Genomic DNA, 18,590 nt, shown 5'->3' with positions numbered 1-18,590 from the left:
TGTTACAAGGAGCTCGACCTTCATCTAGACGATATGGAGCAACCCAATGGCCCAATGGTTGGGTTCAATAGAACGCCAACATGGCCACTGAGAGCAGTAAGCTTGGAGGTGTAGGCTGGCACTAGAAAGATCACAACAGAATTCACCATCATCGACACTCCATCTCCTTACAAATCTTGGGAAGATCATGGTTGCATGCAATAGGGGCAGTTCCCTCAACATTGCATCAACTACTGCGGTTCCCAACAGAACATGGGATTGAAGAAGTCAGAGGGGATCAACTACAGGCGGAGAATTGCTCCATGGCAACAATGAAATCCACCAACAGCATTCGAGAACTAGAGAAGGTAGAGATTGAAAACGAGGACATAGAGGAACTAGATGATGTCGGCAAGGAGCCAGTCGAGAGGTGTGAAGAGGCACTAAAAATCTTCGTCCAGGCGGGGGATAAAGAATGCTTCTTTCTTCTCAGCTTAGGCTTAGCCAAAAAAGAAGAAAGGGAATTGGAAGCTTTTTTGAGAGCAAACATTGAGGTATTTGCTTGGACACCTTATGAAATGCCTGGCATTGACCTCGAGGTCACGTGCCACAAATTGAACGTCGACAGGTCGGCCAAACCTGTGATTCAACGAGCCAGAAGACCGACGTTGATGCACGTCGAAGCAGTAGAAGAAGAAGTGGACAGACTTCTGGAGGCCAGGGCCATCCGAGAAGTTCATCACCCGACATGGCTATCAAATATAATGAAAAAAGGAATGATAATCAAGAAGCAAGGGATGTTAACATCGGCCAAACAACAGACATTTTTCAGAAGCAAAAAAGGTTGCAGATGCAAAGAAAACAAAAGTACAAAAATGAAGATCCTAAGAACTAGGGACTAAGGCAAGGACGTCGGACTAATCTACTTCAAACGGTTGACGATGGTTCAGCATTAGCAGTCAGCTGGAAAGAGCTTCTCTACCATGATCTCGGCAATAATTTCAAGAAGCGACGCAAGACTATGTAGAAAACAGAAATGAAAGCAAGAATCTGGAAAAAGACACAGAAAACAGAAACAAAAATGTAATCTGCAATCAAGAATGGTGATGAAGCTATCAGGAAATCAAGACAAAAAGATTGCACAAGTATGTCAAGCCAAGAACAGTGGCAGAAATCAACAGATGTGTGAACAGTGTGTATTCAAGAAGATGATATGGAAACAAAGGGTAAAATAGCAATGGCAATTAACAATGAAGCAGAGCTTCTCGGAAAGCAACAAGAAATAAAACCAGGAGGAACAGTGGCTTACCAGAAAGAGGAAAGCTGGAATGAGAATTGCCGAAGTCTGAAGACAATGACAGAATGACGTAAGCTTCACCGGAGGAGAGGAACGAAGACAGTTGCAGAAGCTTGAAAGCTTGGAACAATGACGGATTTAAGCAAAAGAGCTAGAAAGAGAAAGAGCTAGAAAGAGAAAAAGCCAGAGGATTGAATGAAAAAACAGAAGTCAAGAAGATGACAAAGTTCAAAGAATAAAGCCAAGTACACAAGCACTAAGTAAGTATGTGAAGAACAAGAAAGTAATGAACCAGACATGATGCTAGCAATAGAAAGCGGATATGACAAAGAACAGTTCCAGGCATTTTAGCAAATAAGAAATCAAAAACTTGAAGACAGACGAGAACAGAAGGCCACAGATGGCAAATAAACAGATTTAAAGTAAATCAGAAAAGTTTTGAAAGATTGAGCTTAATAAAAAGTAAAAATTTATGAACCTACCAAATGAACGCCGATATGAAAATCGCCGGAGTCAAATAGATGACTGGAAATCGGGAACTCACCAGGGAGTATGAGTGGAGCAGTTGCAAAGCTCTTGGAGTTTACGAATTAATGGAACCAGAACCTCGGCTAGGAGGTGCGATTTCAAGCAGCTTGGAAAGCATGAAACTTGATTCTTGACACCAGTGGACAGTAAAGTCCAGGGAACTTTGAGGTCGGCAAGTTTAATCTCGGACAGAGGGACACAGATGAACGAACAGTGTAGGTTCCATCACCTCAGAATGCCAAGGTAATAGAACCTAGGGGGCAGTTGTGGGGATATATTTTCTGAGTACCAACACGTGGCAAGGTGACGCCGACGTGTCAGCCGAGGTGCCATGTGTCTTGGTCATTGTGCCGAGGTCATCTCGGCTAGGCCGAGGTTGCCTCCGAAGATATCGGAATCCGAGATAAGCGGATAAGGGACAAGAGTCCTAGAATGAAGAGGGAACTCAACTTGGATATGGACAAGAGTCCTAGATTGGGAGAAGACTTCAATTTGGATTAAGATAAAACTCTTAGAGAGTTTATCCTAATCCCACTGGGAGTCCCAGATTAGTAGTAATCCTAAGTCCATTAGGGTCAGGCTTCTATTGGGACTAGGATTGTATTGGCTATAAAAGAGAGGCACCCCCATGGGTCTAAGGTATGCTTTTGATACTCAAGCTTGTAAGTTTAGTATTTGATTTGTCTTTAAGAGATATACTGACTTGATCGTCGGAGTGCCCCTGGGTGGTCGAAACCACCGCGGGATTCTTATATTTCTGTTACAGGTCAGTCAGGTGCCATCTATTCTGCCAGTGCTCTCCAGCTGGTTACTAAGCGGGCAGTGTGGTCAGAAAATCACCCACACATTAACAATCCTATCACTAATCATCCCCCACACTATATCATCAAATAAAACACACTTTCACTTAATCTTTTCGCTAACAATTCATATATTAACAATCTCTTCACTAATCATCCCCTCACTAATAATTTCATCTAACTTAATCTGCCAAACAGACGTGATCTCATTTATGTCAAACTAATGTGACCTTATCAACAAAGCGAGGCTCCGTTTGGGAAGAAAAAAGCCAGGCTTTTATGGCTAAAATAGTCACAAAAAACAAAATAGGCTATTTTGGTCACAAAAAACAAAACATCAAATCCAACCCATAATCATTACAACCCTCTCTCACAAAAAAAGTCAAAAAAGTCAAAAAGTCAAAAAGTCTTTCCCAAACCAGGCTAAAATAGCCCAGGCTAAAATAACCAAAAAATTAAAAAATTAAAAAATCAACCCACTTTCCAAACGGAGGTGAAGTTGTAAATGAAAAATTACTTAATAATCTTGGTCCATTGTTCCGCATTATTTATGGCGAGATACTTGTTTAGTAGTCTCTTAAAAAACAATAGAAAAATAATAAAATTTATTATTTTAATTAATAAAAATTAAAATAGAAAAAAAATTTCCTTTGTAAATTCCTTGCCAGTTGTCGTAGTCCAAGCTTGGCATAGAAAGCTTTTCCAATCCCGTATGACAATTTGATTTTTTTGTTAAAATAATTAAAAAGTTAAAAAATTACTAAAAAAAAAGGTTAACTATTTCAGTAATTTATGATTTTAGATACAACTATAAAAAAAAAATTATTTCAAAACATATTAACGTTTTTCTCACCTCATAAAAAGTTAAAAAGAAAAATATTAAAAAGCCCATTCACGAGGACATAGTTTAAGCAAAAGCGGAAGTGCATCATTCAACATGATGTTCCAAATTTCAGCCCAAAAATAAAGACCTAACAAAGAACAAGTATGCGCTGTGGGCTTTGTGGCTTTATCTGCAACAAATTATGTAGAAGTTAATTTCAGGTCTTTGGTCAGACCCCACACCAAAATAAATAAATAAATTAATTAAATTTAAAAAAAAAAAGAAAATAAAGAGAAATGTAAGCATTCCAACAAAAGTATGTCACTAGAACATCCCAAACATGGGGTTACGGGAGATTTGTCCGTCATTAATTTCAAAATTTTGAAATTAGTTAAGGTACGAATAAGTTAAGTCCTGATTATAGAAAAAAAAAAATTCACCAATAAAATAAAATTTAAATTTATATGTTAAAAAGATTTACAAACGGATAAAAAAGTGATGAAAATAAAATTTAATTTTGTACCTCAAGTATCCATCAATTTAAGTGTGTAAAAAAATATATTTGAAAAGAATAAAATAGTTGTAATTACAAGCGTAGAGTTATTCATGTTTGCCTCTCTCTAATAGCTCACTATTAGTAATAGGTGCCATTTTGGGAACATAGTAAAAAGTCACGTTTTTTAACAAAATATATAAAAACGTGACAGCTAAAAATGCAACAAAATCCTTTTGGGAAATGCCAAAAACGCAGTCCTAAAATTACAAATTAGGGCCTATGAAAAAAAAAATAAAAAAATAAATCTCTTATGTTGGGTAAGGGTATTTTGGTCATTTTAATTTGATTTGACACCATAAATAAATATTAAACTAAAAAATAAAAAGTTAGTTTTTTACCAACTTCTCAAATCACTTTCAAAAAAGCCAAAAAACTTGGTAAAAAGTTAAAAGTCAATTTTTTACCAACTTCCCAAAGCAACCCTAGGAGCATAATCATACGACACAATTAAGGATAGAAATGAGTGGAGTTGAAATGAGTTTTGAAATGTTGGAATTAAATTAGCTGGAAATTAGTTATTTTAATTTTTAGTTGAAATGAGTTTTGAAATGTTTGGGTTAAATTAGCTGGAAATTAGTTATCTTTAGGCCTCGTTTGGCAAGAGGCTATTTTAGCCAATTAGCCAAAAAGTTACTAATTTAGCCAAAAAGCCAACAACCCATACCAAAAAGTCAAAGATTCTCTTTTCTCTCTACTTTTTGCACATATTTTCGTAATTAGCCAAAAAGTTACTAAATTAACCTGTTCCCAAACGAGGCCTAATCTCCAGTTGAAATGAGTTTTGAAATGTTTGAGTTAAATTAGGTGGAAATTAGTTATCTTACCTCTAGTTGAGTTCAAGCTAAGTTTAAAGAATCAACTTGAACGTAACTCATTAAGTCTTTGTTTGAGGTGTGGGTTGACTTTTTAGCTATTTTAGTTTAGGGTTAAAAAGTCTCATTTGGAATGAATTTTTTAACTTTTTTAATTTTTGTGAGAAAAAAAATGAAATGATTATATTTAGATGTGACATTTTATTTTATTTATTTATTAGTCTATTTTACTTTTTATGGCTAAAATAGCCTCAAACCAACATCCCAAACATAGCCTAAGGTTTCATTTGAGAAGTTAGGTGGATTTTTTTAGTTAAAAAATCAAAAGGTCACTATAAGTTGTTACATCACTCTCTCTATTTTTCTACACATCTTTTTGTAAAAAGTCAAAAAGAGTCTCGGGGGAACATGCTAATCTAGTAATTTTTTGGCAATTTGGCTAAAATATGAGCTAAAAAAAATAGTATGTTTGGAATGACTTTTTGGCTTTTTACGAAAAAATATGCAAAACGTAGAGAGAAAAGGGAATCTTTGACTTTTTGATATAAATTATTAACTTTTTGATTTTTTTAGTAACTTTTTGACTTTTAGGCTAAAAGAGACAGTTTGCAAACGAGGCCTAAAATAACATGTTTTCAAACGAGGCAGCGACTAAAAAGTTCGTTTGAGTTAGTTTTTTTTACTTTTGTGAGAGAAAAAAGTGAAATAAATATAGTTTGGATGTGTCATTTTGTCTTATTAATTTTTTAAATAAGTGCATTTTTTGTCTTTTTATGAAAAGATGTGCAGAAAAGTAGAGAGATGATGTGATAGAAAAAAGATAAAAAGATAGATTATTTGAGGTATGCCAAACTTGGCCTTATTTTATCTTTTTGTCACTAATTTAGCCAAAAAATCAAATTAATCAAATAAGCTATTTTAGGCCTATTTTGAAAAGATAGTTAAACGTTGACTTTTTGATTTTTTTTATAAATATTTTTTTGAAAAAACTCGTAAAAAAATGTGAGAGATGAGGTGACCCAAAATAAATTAAAAGTTGAATTTTTTGAAAAGGTGTGTTATAAAATAAAAAGAGTGATGTGAAAACTTATAATAATTTTTTAATTTTTTAACTAAAATATGTAATTGCCAAACGAAATTTAAGTATCAAAAAATTTGAACTCGAGATTGAGTTTGAAAAGAAAAGAGAAGAAAAAATTAAAAAATATCATATTATTAATAAATTTCATGAAAATTTGCATAATGGACAAATCAAATTGAGAGGGTAATTTTTGGGAAAAATTGGGCCGAGCTGCGAGTTGGGCTTTGAGGCCCAAAACGCGAAGGACTAAGTAAAAAGGCCGTAAAGGATACTCCGGCCCAGGAGAGCAAGGTTACTCCGGCCTTGGGGAGACAAAGTTACTCCGGCCCAAGGAGGTGAAATTACTTCGGCTCACGAATGATAAAGTTACTTCGGTTAGAGGATTGTAAATGTACTTCGGTCTTTGAGCAACTTGAAGTTAGACCGGCCTTGAAGTTATATCGACCTTAGAGCTATACCGGTTTTGGGGTTATACCGGTCGAGAGTCGTTGGTTCGGTCCAAACACACCATAGGTTGAACAGATGAGAAACCGATATAAGGGAGAGTAAAGGGAAGGGCTGAACTAAGGATAGTTCGGCCTACTTTACTTCGGTCAAATGGTAGTTCGGCCATGGAGAAAACCATCCCACTTGGTTTAAGCAGTGGGGGAGGGTGTAAAAGGATAAGCATTATCCTTAGGAGTATGAATCCTAGGAAGACTTTGCATGGAGAAATACAAGTCCTACTAGGATTGTGCCACGGGAAACTTATAAAAGCCCACAAACATCACCTTGGAGGAGGTAATTGAACACAATCTTCCTGAGAACTTAGAGCTTTTTGTCAAGTTTTCTGACTTAGGCATCGGAGAGGTTTCCGGCACACACCCGCCGGCTAGCTCACGTTTGTGTTTTCAGGTGATAAAGCGACGTCGTACGGAGGAGCGTGGACTTGGTCAACAGGATTATACGAGGAGAATTATTTCCTCCCCGTACAATTAGCGCCGTCTGTGGGAAGAACAGACAAGAACAAAAACCTCTTGACTAAGCTTCTCCTTTCTCTCAAATCAATGGCACACATTGAAGAACTACCGCAGTCCGCCGTCGACGGACTAACTCCAGACGGGGGCGCAAGGCGTGAAGGATTACCCTCTGTCCCTCCTATGGCAGATCTGGAGCCCCAACAACATAACTCCAGGAGGAGTGGCAGGGAAGGCGGAATAGCAGCCCTCGTCACTCTCAAAGTCCTGACAGGCAAAGGAGGAGTGATGATCCTCAAGCCCTGGAAGATCGCGTAAAGGAACAAGATGAACTAATTCGGAAGATGGCGGCGGACATGGAAGCATTAAAACGCCAGATGAAGACTAAAGATGTAGCGACAGGAGAGGGACGCAAGCACAAGACGCCCCCTCGCCACTCAGAGAATCGTAGTAGGAATACTACACCCTCCCAAGGAGAGAGCAGAAGCCTCAGGACAGGCGACACTCACTCCTTATCTTCAAGGACTCGTCACTCCAGGTCTGAGAGGACGAGATCCGAAAGATCATACACTGAAGGAAGCACGTATTGGCCTTCACATTCACACCAAACCAGATCTAGACAAACGGAGCTGCCCAGGTCATCCGACTTACGAACCGTACTCGAAGAAAAAGCACGATGCAAGGAGGACGCCAGGGCAAGGGATCCACACCGAGTTTCGGCCTTACAACGGTTGGCTCTTCGGACGCATGGAAGCGTCGAAGTTGGAATGCCAATACCGCGACCGGCCTACGAACCAACGGACAAAGCATTGGCAAGACTACAGACTTCGCCATTTGTTCCAGCAATCGAAAACGCGCCCCTACCATCAGGCTTCCTTCAGCCGAAATTCACTACCTATGAAGGGAAGACGGACCCGTATTCACACTTGAGCCACTTTCGCCAAGTCATGGCTGTGTACAGGCGAAACGAGGCCTTAATGTGCATACTCTTCCCGTCAAGTCTTGGCGACCTAGGCTTGACTTGGTTCGAAAAGCTCCCCGAGGGCAGCATAGCCTCCTGGGCCCAATTGGCAGAAACGTTCGTAACAAGGTTTTGAACAAACACTAAAACACCGGTGGAGATAGACCAGTTACTCTCCATCGACATGGGTGAAAAAGAGACCCTCAAATCTTACAACAGTCGCTACTGGGAGACATTCAACCAGATTGGAGACTGCCCCACCAATCTAGCCATTGCGCAATATAAAAGAGGCCTACCAGTAGGGAACAGACTAAGGGATTCGATTACCATGACGCCACCCCTCACCATGGAGGCCCTGATGGAAAGAGTGCACCAGCACATCAGGGTAGAAGAGGATGGCGCACGTGCAAAAGCAAAATCTAGTGCAACCACGGTACCAGAAAAGAAGGCCTCAGCAAAGGTCAATACAGTAGATAGGCAGAACAAAAACGGGCGTGGCAGACGAGATAACGGAGAAGACCCAGACAAAAGATGGTTGAGAATCCGCACTGCCATAACAATGGTGTTCAAAAAACCAATATATCGGATTCTGAGCGAAATAAAAGACGAGCCTTTTGTCAAGTGGCCAGCCAAGCTAGGGGAAGGTCAGAAAAATTACGATGACAGATCACGGTGCACCTTCCACAAAGAAAAGGGGCACTGAACTGAGAATTGCACGCCACTGAGACAGCACTTGGAAGAATTGGTGGTAGCAGGCCACTTGGACGAATACATTGAAGGAGGGACGCAACCAGCCCCCCAAGATCATAATAATCATCCTAACAGAATGCCAATTGACGCCCCACCACAAGGCATCATCAATGTAATACATGGAGTCTTTGAACCTGAGCGTATATACGAGCTCAGGGGATCGATAAAGAAGGCTGAGCACTTTAGGGAAGTGTTAAGTGCCCAACCTGCCGCCAAGAAGGGGAAGACAGAGGCAACAAATGTCATGTACTTTTCAGATAAGGACTTGGATCGAATATACTGTCCTCACAATGATGCACTGGTCGTCACTCTCCGAGTCAAGGATTTTGACGTCAAGCGGATTCTGATTGACCAGGGTAGTTCATGTGAGATCATGTACTACGACACATTCAAACAACTGAAGCTGCAAGACAAAGACTTGGCACCTGCAGTTTCTCCCCTGATTAGATTCAACTCCATGCCAGAGTGGCCTGTCGGCAAAATAATCCTTCCAGTTAGAGCAGGGAGTGTAACAAAACAAGTGGAGTTCTGGGTATTGAAGGTCCCCTCCACATACAACATCATCTTGGGCAGAACATGGCTGCATGCCATGCGTTCGGTAGCGTCATCTTACCATCAGGTAATGCGGTTCCCCAACGACACCGGCATAATTGAAGAAGTCTATGGCGATCAGATCATGTCAAAACAATGCTTCGCCACAGCGAATGGAAGCCGAGCTGCCAAAGGATACGTTCATTCGGTGGAAGAACCAGAAAGTAATGAACTATTCGCGGACGTCGGCAAAGAGGCTGATCAGAAAGCGGTAGAGGACTTGGTGGAGGTAAAAATAGATGAGAAGAACCCGGATAAGTTCTTCTTGCTTGGCTCATCGTTGTCCAGCACTGAAAGATTAGAGGTCTTGGAATTCTTGACCTCTAATATCGAAGTGTTTTCCTGGACGCCCTACGACATGCCAGGTATTGACCCAAACTTCATCAGTCACCAACTCGATGTCCACCCATCCGCCAGACCAGTCATCCAACACACACGCAGATCGGCACTCCACCACGCCGAAATAGTGGCAGAAGAGGTAGGCAACCTGCTGGAGGCAGGAGCAATAAGAGAAGTGCACTACCCAAGATGGATCTCCAACACAGTTGTAGTTCCAAAAAAGAATGGTAAATGGCGTGTCTGCGTCGACTACAAAACAGTCAATAAGGTGTGCCCGAAAGATAGCTTTCCTCTACCAAGGATAGATCAACTGGTGGACTTAACGGCAGGGCATAACCGACTTAGCTTTCTGGATGCATACAAAGGCTACCACCAGATCGCCATGCACGAACCAGACCAGGAGGTCACATCCTTCACAACACCAAGGGGGTTATATTGTTACAAGGTCATGCCCTTTGGCCTAAAGAACGCAGGGGCGACATTCCAAAGGATGGTCACCAAGATGTTTGAACCATTGTTAGGCAGAACAATGGAGGCTTACATCGACGACATGGTGGTCAAAAGCAAGGATGAGAGTGACCATCTTAAAGATCTAGGCGAGATGTTCCAGATCCTGAAGAAACACAAGCTGCGCCTCAATGCGTCCAAATGTGCATTCGGAGTTGGATCTGGCAAATTCTTGGGCTTCCTAGTGACCAACCGAGGTATAGAAGCAGACCCCACTCAGATCAAAGCAATCCAGGAGTTGGAGAGACCAAACTCAGTCAAAGAAGTACAGCATCTCACTGGTATGGCGGCTGCACTCAACCGGTTCATAAGCAGGTCGTCAGACAGACTACGACCATTCTTCCAAGCTTTAAAAGCCAAGTTTGAGTGGGATGAAGAATGCGACCGAGCTCTGGAAAGCTTGAAGGAGTACATGTCTTCCCCACCACTACTTGTTACACCAGTACCTGGTGAAGAACTCTTTTTGTACCTGGCAGTCTCTCAGCACGCAGTCAGCGCAGTGTTGGTTCGTGTAGAAGGAATACAACACCTGCCCATCTTTTATGTCAGCAAGACATTGTTGGGAGCCGAAACAAGGTACTTGCCCTTGGAGAAACTAGCATTAGCATTAATGATGGCATCTAGAAAATTGGCGCACTACTTTCACGCCCATACCATAGTCGTCCTCACAGCCTTTCCACTAAAAGCTCTGTTCGAAAGGGCAAACTTTAGTGGGCGAATTTTGAAGTGGGCAGTAGAGTTGGGACAATTCGACATCAAATTCCAACCCAAAACCGCAATAAAAGCCCAATCTTTGGCAGATTTCGTCGCAGAGTTTACTCCTGGAAGTCATCATATCTGCCCAGTCGACCTAACTGACACAACCGAACTAGGGACGGAAGTTGACGCCAGAATAGCGCAACCCCTAGTAGAAGGTAGTCAATCAAGCACCAAGGCAGACCATACTAAGGACAACAAGGAAGAGACAAACAAAGGCTCACCAACAGTTCAAACAGAGGACGAAGGACAGACAGCCAACATGGACCTTGAAGAAAACACCATTCTTGACCTCACGACATCATTTGATCCTTCCACTTGCTGGAAACTATTCGTTAGAGAGATGTGGAAGCTCTTTGTGGATGGAGCATCCAACCGACATGGAGCAGGGCTTGGCATAGTCCTCATCTCTCCAGACGGCCTGGTTATAGAGCAAGCAATCAACCTTGGCTTCCCAGCATCCAACAATGAAGCGGAGTATGAGGCGCTTCTCGCAGGACTCAAGTCAGCACTCTTCATGAAAGCAACCGAACTAATGGTATACAGTGACTCTCTGCTGGTTGTAAACCAAATTTCTGGCGAATACGAAGCAAAGGACGACAGAATGGCCAAGTACCAAGAGTTAGTCAGAACGGAGATCAAAAAGTTTGATGTAGTAAGGATAGAACAAATTGGCAGCGAGGAAAACTGCCGAGCGGACGAACTAGCAGGCCTGGCCTCAATGGCAGATACATCAATCCCTCATCCATTACTCATCGACTTCTTACCAAGACCAAGCATAGAAGACCCCGAAGCAGAAGAAGTATGTTGCGCAGAATTAGGCCCTTCTTGGATGGATCCCATCATCCTGTTCCTGAAAGACGGCATCCTATCAGAAGAGAAAAAAGAAGCCAACAAAATAAGGGCAAAGTCGCAGCGATTTTGGCTATCTCCATCTTCAGCATTATACAAAAAGTCATTCTCTGGGCCTTACCTCAAATGCGTTCATCCCAGCAAAGTAGAAGCATTCTTGTTCGAAATACACAAAGGGGTGTGTGGAAGTCATCAAGGGGGAAGGTCGCTCGCTTACAGGGCTATTTCGCAAGGATATTGGTGGCCATATATGCAAGCAGACTCAGAAAAATATGTGAAGAAGTGTGAGAAATGCCAAAAATTCGCGCACCAAATACATCAACCAGCAAGAGAACTCCTACCATTAACTAGCCCATGGCCTTTTGCAATGTGGGGCTTGGACATAGTAGGACCACTTCCAACAGCGCCCGGGGGAAGAAAATTCTTTCTCGCAGCAACAGACTACTTCACAAAGTGGGTGGAAGCAGAAGCATTGGCATCAATCAAAGAAAAAGACGTGAAGAAGTTTGTTTGGCAGAATATCATCACTCGGTTTGGCATACCAAAAGCACTGATCTCAGACAATGGTACACAGTTCGACGGCAGAATCTTTAGAAGCTTTTGTGAAGAATACAAGATAGAGTTCTATAATTCCACACCGGCATATCCTCAAGCAAATGGGCAGGCTAAAGCATCAAATAAAGTCGTCTTGGATGGACTAAAGAAAAGGCTAGAGAAAGCAAAAGGCAAGTGGGCAAATGAACTTCCTCACGTCTTATGGGCTTACCGCACCACGCCTCGGCGATCAACTGGAGAAACACCATTCTCCTTGGCCTATGGAATGGAAGCAGTGATCCCACTAGAAGTTGGCCTCCCCACAATTCGAAGCGAAAATTTTGATCCAAACTTAAATGGAGAAGCCATAGCCTTAGAACTCGACCTTGCAGAAGAAAGAAGAGAAAGAGCACTAGTCCACATCGCCTCATACCAACAAGAGTTAATCAGAAAATACAGCAAAAAGGTTCATCCACGACAATTCAAGATTGGGGATTGGGTACTACGCAAAGTAATGGGAAACACCTTAATCCCAGGAGACGGCAAGTTAGGCCCAAATTGGGAAGGTCCTTATAAGGTGGTTGGGTTAGCAGGCAAAGGGGCATACCACCTAGAAGACAAAGATGGCAAGGCAATCCCTAGGCCATGGAATACGGCCAATCTCAAGTTATTTTACTTTTAGCTCTTCTTTTTCAAACATATGTACTTTTTTCTTCCTTCAATAAAATGAGAAATTCTTTTTAGCACAAATCATTCTTTGTATAAGTTAGCTTTAAAGACTAAGTATATTGCAAGCATTCTATTCTAAGTTAGCTGGAAAAACTAACTCAGAGGTTGGCTGGATTAAACCAACACCCTTCCTAAGCCCAGGATAAGGATCCAGGCTGCAGGACATTTGGTCGGAATAACCAAATACTATAAGTTAGCTGGAAAAACTAACTTCAATAGTTGGCTGGAATAAACCAACACTTATTACTCTTCAGCCGAAGTAAGTGCATGGCTGAAGAGTGGTTGGCTGGAATAAACCAACACTTGTTACTCTTCAGCCGAAGTAAGGGTATGGCTGGAGTGGTTGGCTGGAATAAACCAACTCTTGTTACTCTTCAGCCGAAGTAAGGGTACGGCTGAAGAGTGGTTGGCTGGAATAAACCAACACTTGTTACTCTTCAGCCGAAGTAAGTGCATGGCTGAAGAGTGGTTGGCTGGAATAAACCAACACTTGTTACTCTTCAGCCGAAGTAAGGGTACGGCTGAAGAGTGGTTGGCTGGAATAAGTCAACTCTACTTACTCCTCAGCCGAAGTAAGCATATCGGCTACGGAGTGGTTGGCTGGAATAAACCAACACTTATAACTCTTCAGCCGAAGTAAGGGTACGGCTGAAGAGTGGTTGGCTGGAATAAACCAACACTTGTTACTCTTCAGCCGAAGTAAGTGCATGACTGAAGAGTGGTTGGCTGGACTAAACCAACACTTGTTACTCTTCAGCCGAAGTAAGGGTACGGCTGAAGAGTGGTTGGCTGGAATAAGTCAACTCTACTTACTCCTCAGCCGAAGTAAGCATATCGGCTACGGAGTGGTTGGCTGGAATAAGTCAACTCTACTTACTCCTCAGCCGAAGTAAGGGTACGGCTGAAGAGTGGTTGGCTGGAATAAGTCAACTCTACTTACTCCTCAGCCGAAGTAAGCATATCGGCTATGGAGTGGTTGGCTGGAATAAGTCAACTCTACTTACTCCTCAGCCGAAGTAAGCATATCGGCTAAGGAGTGGTTGGCTGGCAAGTATAGTTTAACCATCTAAAACCGAAATAACAGTTGGAGTAATAGAAGACATTACAAAGCACAGGCATACATATCACAACCGGAATAAGAGTTGAAGCAATTTTTTCATTCACCAAAAAGTCATTACAGAAGGGCACAGCCCGGTTACAAAGACAAGGTAACAAAAAATAGAGAAAAAAGTACAAAGTCAAGAAAAAAGATCTTCGATCTCGGCGTCGAAGGCAGCATCGGCGTCAACCCGAAGACCGGTTTCGGGCGCAAGGACGTTTTCAGAAGGAAGAATGGTTTCGGCCGGAGCCACGGTTTCACTTGGTTGATCAATAGTTAGATCTTCCACCATGGGCTCCGACCGAACTACCTGATCTACATTCACAACCGAAGTATCCTCAGGGGCAGAGTCTTCATCGTCTGAGCCCTCAAGGAACTGCTGTTGCATGGCTTTGGCATATTCCATCAGGGAGTTCGGTATAAAGTAGGCTGGAGGGTTGAAGACCTCGGTCTGAGGATCATGACCGAGCTTCTCAACGGCTCCCCTCCAGCCGCACTTAAAGAACAGCTCCTTGGCAGCATTGCATTGTTGGGCATAAGCATCCTCTGCCCTCTTGAAGCCTTGTTTGTCAGCTTCCTTTACCTTCTCCTTTATTTCGGCATCTTTCTTTCTTTCGAGCTTCACCAGCTCGCGCAGGTATTTGTCCTTAAGAGCTATGGCAGTCTTCTGCCTTTCCGCCTCAGCCGAACTAACTAGTCCGGTCAGCCTGCTGTTCTCATCTTGAAGCTCGGCCATTTGCTTCTTGATTTCTTCTACTTCGGCCGACTTCACTTCGGCTTCTGCAACAGCATCCCTTGCAGTTTTTCTGAGTTCCAGCACCTTCTTGTGAGTATTGTAGTTTTTTTGAATTGCCTGGCAAAAAAACGAGGACTTCCCATGAGCCGAGATAAAAGTTAACAAAATTAGACAGAAAAATGGACAGAGCGGCATACCAGGATCATGGACTTCGTTGCAGACCGAATGGACTTTAATTCGGTGTTTAGCTGCTTTCTGTGGTGCTCCATATCCTTGGGGAGGCACACTCCCTTAGCCAGATTAAAGGCCAACTCGTGATCTTTTTCGGCAACAACCGAATCAGCATCCTCGACATCTCGGTTTTTAAAAGTCAATTTTGGTACCCAAGTGGTGATAGTTCGGTTGGTAGGTTCTGGTTGGGGGCTCGGTGGCAAGATTGGTGGAGTAACAGTCTCATCTTCATCAACCAAACTTGGTTCGGACTCGCTGGTTCGGGCGCGCTTGGTTCGGCGCGATGAAGACGGTTGTTGAGAGGGGAGGGCCACAATGGCAGGCTGCGTTTGGCTTGGTGACGGTACTTCGGCCCTGCTTGTTTCGGTCAGAAGCGCCCTTACTCTGCTCTTCTTGGCCATTTCCTCTTCGGCAGTTAAAGGAATTAATCTTATTTGCGGCAAGTTTGGGTCCGGCTCTGGGGCTTCTTCAAGAAGAAAGTCAGTTACTCTTGCTTTTCGGCGACCGCTGTACCGGTAGGTCGGCTCAAAGTTCAGAAGCTTAGCCCAGCTTCTTTCTTTAATCCGTAGTGCGGCTCGCAAAATTGCAAGGTTTGGATAACTATATAAGGAATGAAGATGGGCGAAATCTGCGAAAAAAAAAGAGAAGTGTTAGTTCGGTCAATAGACTAAAAAACCGAGATAACATACAAGAAAGAAGACCGAAGTTAAATTACCAAGCTCTCCCCTTTTCCAATTTATAGGTCGGCCAGGAATTTGGGCTTGAAAATCCTCAAAATTCCCAGAGACCCAGAAGAAGTCATCATCATTAAGGTCTTTGTCCGGTGTGTGCTTAACTATCTTCTCTCGGCGGCGGCGGATCCTAAGGTAATAGACCCACCCAGCATCTTTCGAGCCGATGGAATATTGATGGAATATTTCGGCAAGGCCAAGGTTTAAACCGGTTTGGTGGTTTAGTGTGGCTATTCCCATAATAATACGGTATGTATTGGTGGACAGTTAGGTGGGGCATAACCTAGTCTGCCTAAGGAACTCACAGATCAATGGTTGGACAGGAAACCGTAGTCCGGTTTCTATTATGGATTGAAGAGTAAAAGGGACGAAACCTTCATTTTCCCACGGAATAACATCTTTTTTGGCCAACGTCAGATGGACGTCATCTGGAATTTGGTAGTCCTTCCTAAATTCGGCCATGCCACCAGGGGTCTCAACTAGATACCTATACTTACCCATCTGATGTATAATTTACTTATAACTTATATCGGTGCAAAAATCGTGCTCAGTAGCTCGGTTGAGCGCACACAGGAGTGCCTGGCAACCTAAGTCTGCAAAGTAAAAAAACAGAGGGGGGTTAAAGCACTGATCAACGGACCGTGCTACAATTTAAGAGCAAGGTATAAAAGCCCTACTTCGACCTCAAAAAACTGGTTCTATCTCGGTTCATCAAAAGGTTGGGTAGCTCGGTTTGAGCAGTTTGCTCGGTAGACCGGTTTGACGTCTAGGGGCAGCTTTCTGAGTTCGGTCTAAAAAACTAAGAAAGCTGGTTTAGCCCCAAGGCCTAAATCGGTTGCAGTATGAATAGAGTTACTTCGGTTAATCCTCTAGGGGCGGCTTTCTGAGATCGTTTTAGGAACCAAGAAAGCCGGCTTGACCCCAAAAGCTTAGTTCAGCTAAAAACCGAGGTTCCTAGTTTGATATGTTCAAAACTCGGTGATCTTATTTCGGCTAGAGTGAAGTGAGACGTTAATGACTCTTTGAGCCTTTCAAGTTCTAGTTCGGTTATTAACTACAGTGATCTACCTATTTGGGGCAAAACAGGATCCTAGTTCGGTTGCTATGTGATTTTGGATCTAAAACTGGTTTTCTTCATAATAATTCATGCACACATGAAGCTCTACTGGTTTTTTCATGAAAGTACGAAAGCAAAGCAACAGATGGAGAAAAGTGTTTTCAAAAGCATACAAAACAAAAACAGATGATAAAGCAGGCGAAAAAGCAAGAAGGATAGGCTTGCTTACCCGTGTAAAAGAAAAGCTAGAGATGGAGGCAATGGCAGCAATGGAGACACGAACACAGCAAGAACACAGAGAAAAAATGAAGAAATGGCAAAAGTGAAAAGACCTAGCCTCAGGGATGGTTTTTGCCCAAAATTTGGGCGGGACTGTTCAAAATTCACGAAGTACGAAAGACGGCGTGACAGCCGTCCTCAGCCTATCAGAATCTGCCACGTGTCATTGGAAGGGGAAGCGTTACAGTCGCTGTGATTGAAGAGACGTTTTGACCGGACATAGTGAAGCCCGAAGTAAAATTAGCTCGGCTGGAGAGGCTAAAGGGTTTTTAGCTCGGCTGGAAAGGCTTAATAAACTCTAGCTCGGCCAGTAGACTGATAATCCCAATCATGTTACGCAGATGGAATTAAGGGGCAATTGAGAGGGTAATTTTTGGGAAAAATTGGGCCGAGCTGCGAGTTGGGCTTTGAGGCCCAAAACGCGAAGGACTAAGTAAAAAGGCCGTAAAGGATACTCCGGCCCAGGAGAGCAAGGTTACTCCGGCCTTGGGGAGACAAAGTTACTCCGGCCCAAGGAGGTGAAATTACTTCGGCTCACGAATGATAAAGTTACTTCGGTTAGAGGATTGTAAATGTACTTCGGTCTTTGAGCAACTTGAAGTTAGACCGGCCTTGAAGTTATATCGACCTTAGAGGTATACCGGTTTGGGGGTTATACCGGTCGAGAGTCGTTGGTTCGGTCCAAACACACCATAGGTTGAACAGATGAGAAACCGATATAAGGGAGAGTAAAGGGAAGGGCTGAACTAAGGATAGTTCGGCCTACTTTACTTCGGTCAAATGGTAGTTCGGCCATGGAGAAAACCATCCCACTTGGTTTAAGCAGTGGGGGAGGGTGTAAAAGGATAAGCATTATCCTTAGGAGTATAAATCCTAGGAGGACTTTGCATGGAGAAATACAAGTCCTACTAGGATTGTGCCACGGGAAACTTATAAAAGCCCACAAACATCACCTTGGAGGAGGTAATTGAACACAATCTTCCTGAGAACTTAGAGCTTTTTGTCAAGTTTTCTGACTTAGGCATCGGAGAGGTTTCCGGCACACACCCGCCGGCTAGCTCACGTTTGTGTTTTCAGGTGATAAAGCGACGTCGTACGGAGGAGCGTGGACTTGGTCAACAGGATTATACGAGGAGAATTATTTCCTCCCCGTACACAAATAAAATATATTGATACTAGTGAAAACCGTGAACGGATGCGAAAAAATTAATAAAATATTTTTATATAAAATAATATAAATAGTTAGATTATTGTATAAAAATTACGAAAACAAAAAAATATTGAAATTTATAATTTAATTTTCACAATTTTATCATAATTTATGAATCAATTTTTAATTTGTCACAATTTCAATCATATAACTTTCAACTCTTTTGCTAGAATTGCAAACTTGGGTGAGTTCAACCCAAGTAACTCGAATTAAGTCTGAATTTTTTTTTAAAATTAGGCAACATGATCTTTAATTTAGGGAGGACCTATGTTTCAAAAATTCAAAAAAATTTGAGCAGACTTAGATAGAGACACCAAATAATTTGAGCAATCAAAACAAAATTATATATAAATATATAACATTAGTTGCTAATTTATTTTTTTAATAATAAATAAG

Source organism: Camellia sinensis, chromosome 13 (genome assembly GCF_055761805.1).
Source record: "Camellia sinensis isolate YWXY chromosome 13, ASM5576180v1, whole genome shotgun sequence".
Taxonomy (NCBI): domain Eukaryota; kingdom Viridiplantae; phylum Streptophyta; class Magnoliopsida; order Ericales; family Theaceae; genus Camellia; species Camellia sinensis.
This window is presented reverse-complemented; position numbering follows the sequence as displayed.